General features: G+C 42.8%; 1 protein-coding gene across 20 annotated transcripts in view; it reads right to left on the reverse strand.

Annotated features, from left to right (window-relative positions):
• LOC110485647 (nuclear factor 1 X-type) overlaps positions 1–11,822 on the reverse strand; it is a 175,121-nt gene that overhangs the window by 143,636 nt on the left and 19,663 nt on the right. The gene's annotated exons all lie outside the window — the stretch shown is intronic.

Raw genomic sequence — 11,822 nt, forward strand, 5'->3', positions numbered from 1 at the left:
TTCTACCTGCTTCATATGCTGTGTTATTACTTCTTTAACCTAGCAGCTAACCAATCAGGCTGTTCTACCTGCTTCATATGCTGTGTTATTACTTCTTTAACCTAGCAGCTAACCAGTCAGGCTGTTCTACCTGCGTCATATGCTGTGTTATTACTTCTTTAACCTAGCAGCTAACCAATCAGGCTGTTCTACCTGCTTCATATGCTGTGTTATTACTTCTTTAACCTAGCAGCTAACCAGTCAGGCTGTTCTACCTGCGTCATATGCTGTGTTATTACTTCTTTAACCTAGCAGCTAACCAATCAGGCTGTTCTACCTGCTTCATATGCTGTGTTGTTACTTCTTTACCTAGCAGCTAACCAATCAGGCTGTTCTACCTGCTTCATATGCTGTGTTATTACTTCTTTAACCTAGCAGCTAACCAATCAGGCTGTTCTACCTGCTTCATATGCTGTGTTATTACTTCTTTAACCTAGCAGCTAACCAATCAGGCTGTTCTACCTGCGTCATATGCTGTGTTATTACTTCTTTAACCTAGCAGCTAACCAATCAGGCTGTTCTACCTGCTTCATATGCTGTGTTATTACTTCTTTAACCTAGCAGCTAACCAATCAGGCTGTTCTACCTGCTTCATATGCTGTGTTATTACTTCTTCAACCTAGCAGCTAACCAATCAGGCTGTTCTACCTGCGTCATATGCTGTGTTATTACTTCTTTAACCTAGCAGCTAACCAATCAGGCTGTTCTACCTGCTTCATATGCTGTGTTATTACTTCTTTAACCTAGCAGCTAACCAATCAGGCTGTTCTACCTGCGTCATATGCTGTGTTATTACTTCTTTAACCTAGCAGCTAACCAATCAGGCTGTTCTACCTGCTTCATATGCTGTGTTATTACTTCTTTAACCTAGCAGCTAACCAATCAGGCTGTTCTACCTGCTTCATATGCTGTGTTATTACTTCTTTAACCTAGCAGCTAACCAATCAGGCTGTTCTACCTGCTTCATATGCTGTGTTGTTACTTCTTTAACCTAGCAGCTAACCAGTCAGATTATTATCTGGCACTACGTCTTTCCTGCAAATCTTCAGATCAACTGTCTACACTGGATATATATATATTTCTAACCTATCTGACAGTGAAGCTTCTGTCTGCAAATTCTCTTCAGTTTACTAATACATGATGCAGTGAGCCTAATGGTTAGAGAGCTGGGCCAGTAAACGAAAGGTCACTGGTTCGAATCCCCGAGCCGACTAGGTGAAACATCTGGCCAGGTACCCTTGAGCAAGGCACTTAACCCTAATTTCTCCTGTTAGTCTCTCTGGATAAGAGTGTTTGCTAAAAGACAAAAATGTCAACTGTATCGAAACACGTGACGCAAACATTGTATCAAGCACCTGATGAAGACGTAAGTAGAAAATCATCTGAGACGGAGGATTTAGTCAAGGCCTTTAATGGGATGGAGCATCTCCGAACTGAGACATGGTTTTCACGGCTGACTGCCTGGTTTCAATCATGTCAGAACGATCCACGTTACACTTTCTTCATTTCTACTGAGAAGAGCGTGACATCTATTTGTTTAATAAAACCCTTGTATTTTTCCGTCTATAATAAACGTCTCCCACCAAATTTAGCAAGGGCATTTTCCCCATAAAATACATAGCTGTATAATATAGAAATGCATTCATAGAATTGCTTACCAGCCAGGGGCATTTCTCAGACATAGAACACACTATACATGGACTCAATAGAACTGCTGTTGCAGAAATGAAGGGAGAGGATCTATACATCTAATTGCCGCTGGATGCTTGGACATAGTGTTTAGTCACTCTAATTCAACATACAGTGCCTTGCGAAAGTATTCGGCCCCCTTGAACTTTGCGACCTTTTTCCACATTTCAGGCTTCAAACATAAAGATATAAAACTGTATTTTTTTTGTGAAGAATCAACAACAAGTGAGACACAATCATGAAGTGGAACGACATTTATTGGATATTTCAAACTTTTTTAACAATTCAAAAACTGAAAAATTGGGCGTGCAAAATTATTCAGCCCCTTTACTTTCAGTGCAGCAAACTCTCTCCAGAAGTTCAGTGAGGATCTCTGAATGATCCAATGTTGACCTAAATGACTAATGATGATAAATACAATCCATCTGTGTGTAATCAAGTCTCTGTATAAATGCACCTGCACTGTGATAGTCTCAGAGGTCCGTTAAAAGCGCAGAGAGCATCATGAAGAACAAGGAACACACCAGGCAGGTCCGAGATACTGTTGTGAAGAAGTTTAAAGCCGGATTTGGATACAAAAAGATTTCCCAAGCTTTAAACATCCCAAGGAGCACTGTGCAAGCGATAATATTGAAATGGAAGGAGTATCAGACCACTGCAAATCTACCAAGACCTGGCCGTCCCTCTAAACTTTCAGCTCATACAAGGAGAAGACTGATCAGAGATGCAGCCAAGAGGCCCATGATCACTCTGGATGAACTGCAGAGATCTACAGCTGAGGTGGGAGACTCTGTCCATAGGACAACAATCAGTTGTATATTGCACAAATCTGGCCTTTATGGAAGAGTGGCAAGAAGAAAGCCATTTCTTAAAGATATCCATAAAAAGTGTTGTTTAAAGTTTGCCACAAGCCACCTGGGAGACACACCAAACATGTGGAAGAAGGTGCTCTGTTCAGATGAAACCAAAATCGAACTTTTTGGCAACAATGCAAAACGTTATGTTTGGCGTAAAAGCAACACAGCTGAACACACCATCCCCACTGTCAAACATGGTGGTGGCAGCATCATGGTTTGGGCCTGCTTTTCTTCAGCAGGGACAGAGAAGATGGTTAAAATTGATGGGAAGATGGATGGAGCCAAATACAGGACCATTCTGGAAGAAAACCTGATGGAGTCTGCAAAAGACCTGAGACTGGGACGGAGATTTGTCTTCCAACAAGACAATGATCCAAAACATAAAGCAAAATCTACAATGGAATGGTTCAAAAATAAACATATCCAGGTGTTAGAATGACCAAGTCAAAGTCCAGACCTGAATCCAATCGAGAATCTGTGGAAAGAACTGAAAACTGCTGTTCACAAATGCTCTCCATCCAACCTCACTGAGCTTGAGCTGTTTTGCAAGGAGGAATGGGAAAAAATGTCAGTCTCTCGATGTGCAAAACTGATAGAGACATACCCCAAGCGACCTACAGCTGTAATCGCAGCAAAAGGTGGCGCTACAAAGTATTAACTTAAGGGGGCTGAATAATTTTGCACGCCCAATTTTTCAGTTTTTGATTTGTTAAAAAAGTTTGAAATATCCAATAAATGTCGTTCCAATTCATGATTGTGTCCCACTTGTTGTTGATTCTTCACAAAAAAATACAGTTTTATATCTTTATGTTTGAAGCCTGAAATGTGGCAAAAGGTCGCAAAGTTCAAGGGGGCCGAATACTTTCGCAAGGCACTGTAGAAAATACATATAGAATATAAAAACGTATTCAATAGATCTGCTTTGTCAGAAATCAATGCCTATACATTGATCTAGCGGCTCTAATTAGATATTTCTGTACTGTGTATGTGTGAGTGGTCTGTGTATGCGTGAGTGGTCTGTGTATGTGTGAGTGGTCTGTGTATGCGTGAGTGGTCGGTGTATGCGTGAGTGGTCTGTGTATGCGTGAGTGGTCTGTGTATGCATGAGTGGTCTGTGTATGCGTGATTGGTCTGTGTATGTGTGAGTGGTCTGTGTATGCGTGAGTGGTCTGTGTGTGTGTGAGTGGTCTGTGTGTGTGTGAGTGGTATGTGTGTGTGTGAGTGGTCTATGTGTGTGTGAGTGGTCTGTGTGTGTGTGAGTGGTCTGTGAGTGTGTGAGTGGTCTGTGTGTGTGTGAGTGGTCTGTGTGTGTGTAAGTGGTCTGTGTGTGTGTGAGTGGTCTATGTGTGTGTGAGTGGTCTATGTGTGTGTGAGTGGTCTGTGTGTGTGTGAGTGGTCTGTGTGTGTGTGAGTGGTCTGTGTGTGTGTGAGTGGTCTGTGTGTGTGTGAGTGGTCTATGTGTGTGTGTGAGTGGTCTGTGTGTGTGTGAGTGTGTGTGTGTGTGAGTGTTCTGTGAATGTGTGAGTGGTCTGTGTGTGTGTAAGTGGTCTGTGTGTGTGTGAGTGGTCTATGTGTGTGTGAGTGGTCTATGTGTGTGTGAGTGGTCTGTGTGTGTGTGAGTGGTCTGTGTGTGTGTGAGTGGTCTGTGTGTGTGTGAGTGGTCTATGTGTGTGTGTGTGAGTGGTCTGTGTGTGTGTGAGTGGTCTGTGTGTGTGTGAGTGGTCTGTGTGTGTGTGAGTGGTCTGTGTGTGTGTGAGTGGTCTGTGTGTGTGTGAGTGGTCTGTGTGTGTGTGAGTGGTCTGTGTGTGTGTGAGTGGTCTGTGTGTGTGTGGATGCATGATGTGTCAAATCCTCTTTGGAGAAAAACCCTACAAAGTAACTAGGAGCTTTCATTTCACGGTTAACCGCCTTGTCCCATTCAGTGGGTTAGCTACCCGACGAAAAAGAGAAGAAACACAAACGGGTGAGGCAGGGGGAGGAGGGGGGAGGAGGGGGAAACAACAACATCTCCTCCAGAGTTGAGGATCCTTCCCAACCGTTGCTCTCTCTTCAACAGAGGCGAGTTGACGAGGAGAAGAAAGTGGAGGGAGGAGGAAGAAAAATAAAATGGGAGTCTCTTCTCTTCCAGGGCAGCTGCCAGAGAGCCTCTTCTCATCCCTCACTCCTCTCATCCCTCACTCCTCTCATCCTTCACGTCTGTCATTACGTCTTTCCGTTATCACGTCTTCTGAAAGTTGTCTTCAACTTGGCAGAATCACAGACTTTGGCAGAGTCCCAAATGGCAACCTTTCCCCTGTAGGCCATGGTCAAAAGTAGTGTACTGTTTAGGGAATAGGGTGGCATTTGGGACACAACCTCTCCATCCTTACCTTATGTATGTTCCTGGTTGATAGTTGGCAAACGCAGGCTGGTCTGTCTGTAGACTGTGTGGGCTCAGGCTCAGAGGCTGCCTCACAAATGGCACCCTATTCCCTAAATAGTACACTACTTTTGACCAGGGTCCATAGTGCATAATGTAGAGAATAGGGTACTATGTTGGACACAGACAGAGTCTGTGGCCTTCATCTATCTACACCGTTTCATTATTGGTATGTGTGTACATTTGGTTCTGATGTCTGATAGAATTTAATACCCTACAGAGGGAACTCATGAGTGAATTGAATGATTAGGTTTTTCAGAGCTCGACAATACACTTTATCTCTAATCTTTAAACTAAGCAAATAGGTGCCTTATAATGGCCACATTTCACATTGAATATAAAATGTGTTTTCTCATGGTGAGATTGGCTTGGCTGAGGAGAGGAGGATACGGCTGTTTGTCATCTATTCTTCTCTCTATCGTATCGACACCCACACACACACATATTGTACCATACTGAACTGATTATAGTTAACTTCTTCCCTCCACCACAATCCTCACTATGTATATCTGGAACGTGTGTGTGTGTGCGTGTGTGTTCCACAGCAGTATATCGCAGACCGCCACCAGACCGCTGTAGGGGCTGCCTGCTACCACTGGCCACAGCTTAGCCAAAATCTAATCCATGCTGGGGGGTTGGAGTGTGATACACACACACAAACTCTCTCTCTCTCTCTCTCTCTCACACACACACACACACACACACACACACACACACACACACACAAACACACACAAACACAATCACTCTCTCTCTCTCTCTCTCTCTCTCTCACACACACACACAAACACACACACACACACACACACACAGGGGACAGTCAGCAACCTATTATCCTGTGCTGCATGGTGATTGTGGAGGGGCGGCGGTAAAGTGTGGTAAATTCATTTTCCATGGTCAGGAAGACTGCACAGATAAAAAGATGAACAGACTTAACTCATCTTCCTCAAAGGCAGGAGGAGAGGAGAGGCACCCGGCCCCCGGCCCGGGATGAGAGATATAGTACAAGGTATCCTACAGGACTTCGGCTAGCTGGGACTTTAGTGCTTGCATCATTAGGTTACCAGTGGTAGAGATGGAGCATTCTGTTTAAATGTGGCGATGTATATATGCATGTACATTCTTTCTCATTATGCATACAGTATAGTAAATGTATATAATACATGTATTATTACATGGATGCGTACAAGCGTGCATAAACACATACAGTAAATGTACACATTTACAAGCACTGCAGTATATATAACAGACATAGTCCTATACACATAGAACATATGTACTAGCACAGGGCCCACCAGGCAGAGCTGACCCCAGGCAGAGCTGACCCCAGGCAGAGCTGACCCCAGGCAGAAGCTGACCCGAGGTAGAGTCGACCCCAGGCAAAACTGACCCTAAGCAGAGCTGACCCCAGGCAGAAGCTGACCCCAGGTAGAGTTGACCCCAGGCAAAACTGACCCTAAGCAGAGCTGACCCCAGGCAGAAGCTGACCCCAGGTAGAGTTGACCCCAGGCAAAACTGACCCTAAGCAGAGCTGACCCCAGGCAGAAGCTGACCGCAGGCAGAAGCTGACCCCAGGCAGAGCGGTGTGATCCATTAGCCTGGGGGAGATGAATAAGTAACCAGAACACAATGTAGTGCAGGGTGTCACCCTGCCAGGCAGCGCCGGGGCATTCTACCCATCCATCACCCCAAACCTTATGCGTATTCTCAGCTCCACCATCATAGAAATACAACGACTAGAATGGGCATCTCCATTCAAGTCAATGTTCCCTGATAGGTGGAGGGGCTGCGGGTCCCATTCTAATAGTTATATTTCTATGTCCAACACCAGCTCCTGTCCCGGTGTCGGTGTAGTGAAAAGTGACACCACGGCAGGAACGATGTTACCAGCTTGGTAGGCTATGTTACCGGATCAAGGGAGGCCACCTCGGCTTACACCAACACCACCGTACACCCCAGTCACCATCCGGTGCTGGTGTAACCAAAACCCACCGCTGACGCATGAGGTCCCTGGAGGACAAACTGGGTGAGAATAACTCACACTACTGACAGACTTACCGCCTGACATCAGGACTAAGGCCTATCTATCTTTACCTGACGACTCAAACTGAATTCTTCCACTGCTCTATGTTAGCTACATAGTCAGTCTGAGACTGCCATCATTGAAGTTGTTTGTGGTGATGTCAAAATGAGGAATGTTGGGGAAAAAACAAAGTCATCAGCAATTAGATCATTTCTAACCAATCAGAGTATCAAAGCCAGTGATGAATTTTCTAAAAGCTGCTTTACCCACATGTATGTCTGGTGCTGGCCCAACCCATCGGTTTCTGGGACCAATCAGAATGGTTAGAATGTGTTCGCGTTCTAGAAATCGTTGGGGGGGTACTCAGATCCAGACTCATTGCGGAGAAGAAACTAACGTCCATGGGAGTAGCGTTTGGCTGGAGCATGTAGTTTGGGTAGCCATCTATTTAACATGGCAAGCTGTAACTTCAAAGTGAAGGCTAATCTATTTGAAATAGTTGAAAAATGAGACATGTAACAAACATTTTATTTTGTGATTTCTCAACTGTTCCAAATCGATCAATTGCATAATAAATACGGACATCATCATCAACTACTGAATCATTCATTGGTGCTTCCAGTACTGAAGTGATGAAGGAAGGAGTTAACCTACAAGCATTGACAGGGCTGGTTCCAGGCAGACATGACATCACTTATGGCCTCAGGCCGCTTTAAAACTTTTAAAAAATGTCTCTCCACCCCATGGCAAAATGTGTACAATTACAGGGTATGTCGCTTAGGGCCCCCAAAAGGCTAGAGCTGGCCCTGCACATTTATCCCTGTGCGCTGACCTGCCCAAATCTCGTGGCAACGCTTCTCAAACACACTAATATGGACACACATACTGCGGTGTCCTTGCTTTCCCTTCACACGCAATCAAACTACAACTACATTATTTTTTGAGAGATAATTATGACATCATCTCTATCACCAAACGTACATTACCTAATGCTCACAGCTATGTTTGGCCTAAACTCATTTCTTTCTTTCAAGTCGACCATGACGCGGGCATTCATTGCCACACACGGCTCAGTGCGTTTTATGTAAGCCTACGCATTTGATCTTGAAATCAATTCTAAAACAAGTGGGGAATATACTAAACATAAAATATATACATTTTTTTAAACCATTAAATCGACCAACAACTAAACGCATGTCCAGCAAGGGTTACGTATTTCGTTATCAAGAGCAGCAGAAAAATTAATGGGTTGGCACTGTGCGTAAAAGGCAGACTGCGGAAGCCTCGTGAAAACGCAAGCAAATCCAGACTGGACGCAGTCTAGCCTGCACTAAACATCACATTTTCTGGGAAACTTGAGTGGAGAATGAAGCAATAATTGATATCCAAACACATTACATAAAACCTTTATGCAAATGGTTCCCTCCTCTCCTTCCTCTCCCTACAAAAAAAACATAAAACAGTGCCATATTCCTCCTCAAAAACCCTCCCAGCGCCACTTTGCAAATGTACTGATTTGGCTATCCATACTTCGCGTCCATTACGCGTCATGCCCAAGGTCCCTCACCTAAGCATGTCCATTCCAACAAAGCTTTTATCCTCATTAATAATGTATCACTGATTGTTTACGTTTGTTACCACATGTCCCCATTGCTGATTGTTTAATTATTAACAACATGGTTAAATCGAAGAAAATGTAAAGACAATCTCCAGACAAAATGGTTGATTCCGGAGGAACGCGAGGATAATTCTCGCGGGTGGTATGATAAGCACGCACACACACAACACACACACACACACTCTCTCTCTCACTCACCGGAAAACCAAGGTTAATTGGCCCTCTGAAAACTCCGTTCAACGCTTGGAGGGAACTTTTTAGTCAAAAGATCATATCGCAAGAATTTGCACAACTTGCAAACATATAATATTGGAACAGACAAGAAAAAAATATCATGTATTTCCTTTCATATTCTCACTGCCAAATAATCTGCATAATGTATTGAGGCCAAGCAACTTTGACTGCCTTTTTTATAATGCAAATACTGAATATGCTACTAGATTTAAATTAAATCAGATCATTATAACGCTGACAAATCAATTACTGGTGAAAAATCTATCAGTCGCGAGGAAAACAAATCAGCTCACAGAAGCTTAACAAGATCAATATGTATTGCGCATATGGGCAGCATGCACGCGCATATGGGCATCATGCACGCGCTCGCCGCGCTGCTCAGCTCATGTAGGCGGATCTGTAGCCAATTAATTTTAATTAATGGAAAGAAAGAGAAACATGATGCGCGCGGAGCTCAACCCCATATGCACTTGGCTTGGAAATATATCTAAACTAAATATGCAGTTTTTGAAAGAAGTGCCCTGAATAAATGTATAGGCAAATAAAACATAAACAAATTAAATAATGCCAAGTCTGAACTCTTACAAGCTAAATTACATTGACCCCGGCTGACCAATATGACCATATCTATCTTTAAAGAAATAATTAATGCTGTTTATGATTTTCTATAAGAAAAACGTTTCTTTAAGACTGACATTTCTTCCACAGTGATTTTAGCTGAAGCGTTGACTGTGTCCTGTGTCTACTACAAAGAGCTGACGGAGAGGGCCTACATTTCTCCCCAGCCAAACATGCGGTTTCTGTTCCTTAGGCCTAATTCTAAAACTGAACACTTGTTACAGAAAGTGAATAGAAATCACAGTGACAACAACACATCCAATTGTATGGTTAAAGTAGGCTATTAAGTCCAATTAAAATAACGAAGGGCATTCATTAATTCATGGAACTTCGAAAAACACTTGCAAAGCTGAGAAGGCCGCGTCTGGGATCTGGACTATTATGCGTGTAAGCACTTGCGTGTTGGTAAAATAATATTCATTGTGTGAATTATCCTATTAAAATGAAGTCAGAGATGCCATTAAAAAATGTACAATTCAACCTCAGCCACAAGTAAGGCATATAGGCTATACTGAGAAAAGGAGTTAAGGCCCCGTGACCTATAGATCTACTGCTATATTTTAGCATACAATAATAGTGGTAAAAGACTAAACAAAATAGAACATCAAGACGCACACTGAAAAAACCAAAACGTTATAATAGTCATGTATTTTTAGAAGAGGCAGCCCTACAGTTTACTGCCTATGGGACCACCAGACAAAGGAAAATAGTGAAACGAGTGCTGAGATTGTGACATTTAAGGCGATATTCAAATCTAAGTGTATAATAGGCCTACTGTCTGTCTGTAAGCTACTTCCGTCGAGCTTCAAGGGGCAAACAAGTTCGGTCCTGCCGGTCCTGCCCTGCACTTCTCAGTTATAGGTGAAATTCGCACCGCTCCGTGCGCGCTCAAACGCTTTTTCTCAGACGGCTACAGTGAAGTCCAAATATACACATGCAAAGTTTTAATCACATGTTACATGTTACATGTTTTTTAAAGTAAATTAATAAAATAATATTTGTCCTGTTGTTATTTCATATGCATATAAGCAGCATAGGCCTGAAACTGATTCCAGTGAAACGGGCCAGTAAATTGCACTGTGACCTAATTTTAAGATTTTCATCTGAAATAAATTAACCAGTCACTTAGATTAGTAATTTTCCATTTAGGTAAATAGGCCTTCATATGACTTGTCAGCAGAACAAAACTGTTTCAAGTGCATAAACACATTAGCCAAGCATATATCCAAAATCGCTTCCTTGTGTGCCATATTTTTTATTTCTAAAATACTACATGTTGTATCAGTATATAATTGTTAAATGTAGCCTACAATACTTGATTCTCCAACCACTGTCAACACATATCCGAATTCCAAACCAACCGGGGGAAAAGCCTCAATGTTAGGCCTATAAATACCACATTAAAGTTACGCACAACGGCATTGCCATTTCATCTCTAGCCTTTGCCGTCCACAATAACCCCAAAAGGAATATCAAAACCAACACTCCCTCGTGTAGGCCTATGTATTCACCCGTATTCTGCCGTAAAGGTATCTCGTTCAATAAGCAAATATCAACTCAAACAAAACAAGCAACCTTTACAAATGTACTCATCTGGCCTTTACAGTCAGATGTCAAAGGCCTATAATGTCCTCATACTTTAATGGCATATTTCTCCCTTCATTGTCTAGGCCTGTGAGGTTGCTTCAGTTGTGTGTCAAACTAAAGACAATTACAGGCCGATAACATTCCCCATACTCGATTACATACAAGGGATCTATAAGTATACGCGTTACAATATTGTGACCCCAACACAATCCAATGCTGAGGGAAAACGGGCATGCATTCCCGCCGTCCTCCGAAATAATACACCTTCTACCCTTATCATCCTAAAAACTACATTTATCGATTGGAAATGTCAAACTATATTTCAACTAACTCTATACGGACATTTGCATGTGACAACAGAACAGAAGCCTAAAGCTGAGAGCCCGGCTACAGCTGTCGTGTGGGTTGAATGACAAGCACAGTGACAGTCGCTCAGACACCTCCATAGCCACCACAACTATCGCAACAAAGTTAGAAAAATCGTTCATTTCCACGGAAAAGCACTCGAAAACTAATACATTCTTTTATGGTTCTTTTACTTAGTTGACATGGTTGTGTAATTGTTGTGTTTTTAAATAGCTATAGGACAGCATAACAGGCGACTAATGTAGGAATAGCGCGAGCCCTGTTACCTCCTGAGCACTTCTCTCCCCTCCTTTTGATATAAAATAGATTCAGGAGAAGCGCCATTTTCTCTTCTAACCATGTGTAATGAAACGCACAAGAAAGCCTGTTGGA

This window comes from Oncorhynchus mykiss, chromosome 13 (genome assembly GCF_013265735.2).
Source record: "Oncorhynchus mykiss isolate Arlee chromosome 13, USDA_OmykA_1.1, whole genome shotgun sequence".
Classification (NCBI taxonomy): Eukaryota; Metazoa; Chordata; class Actinopteri; order Salmoniformes; family Salmonidae; genus Oncorhynchus; species Oncorhynchus mykiss.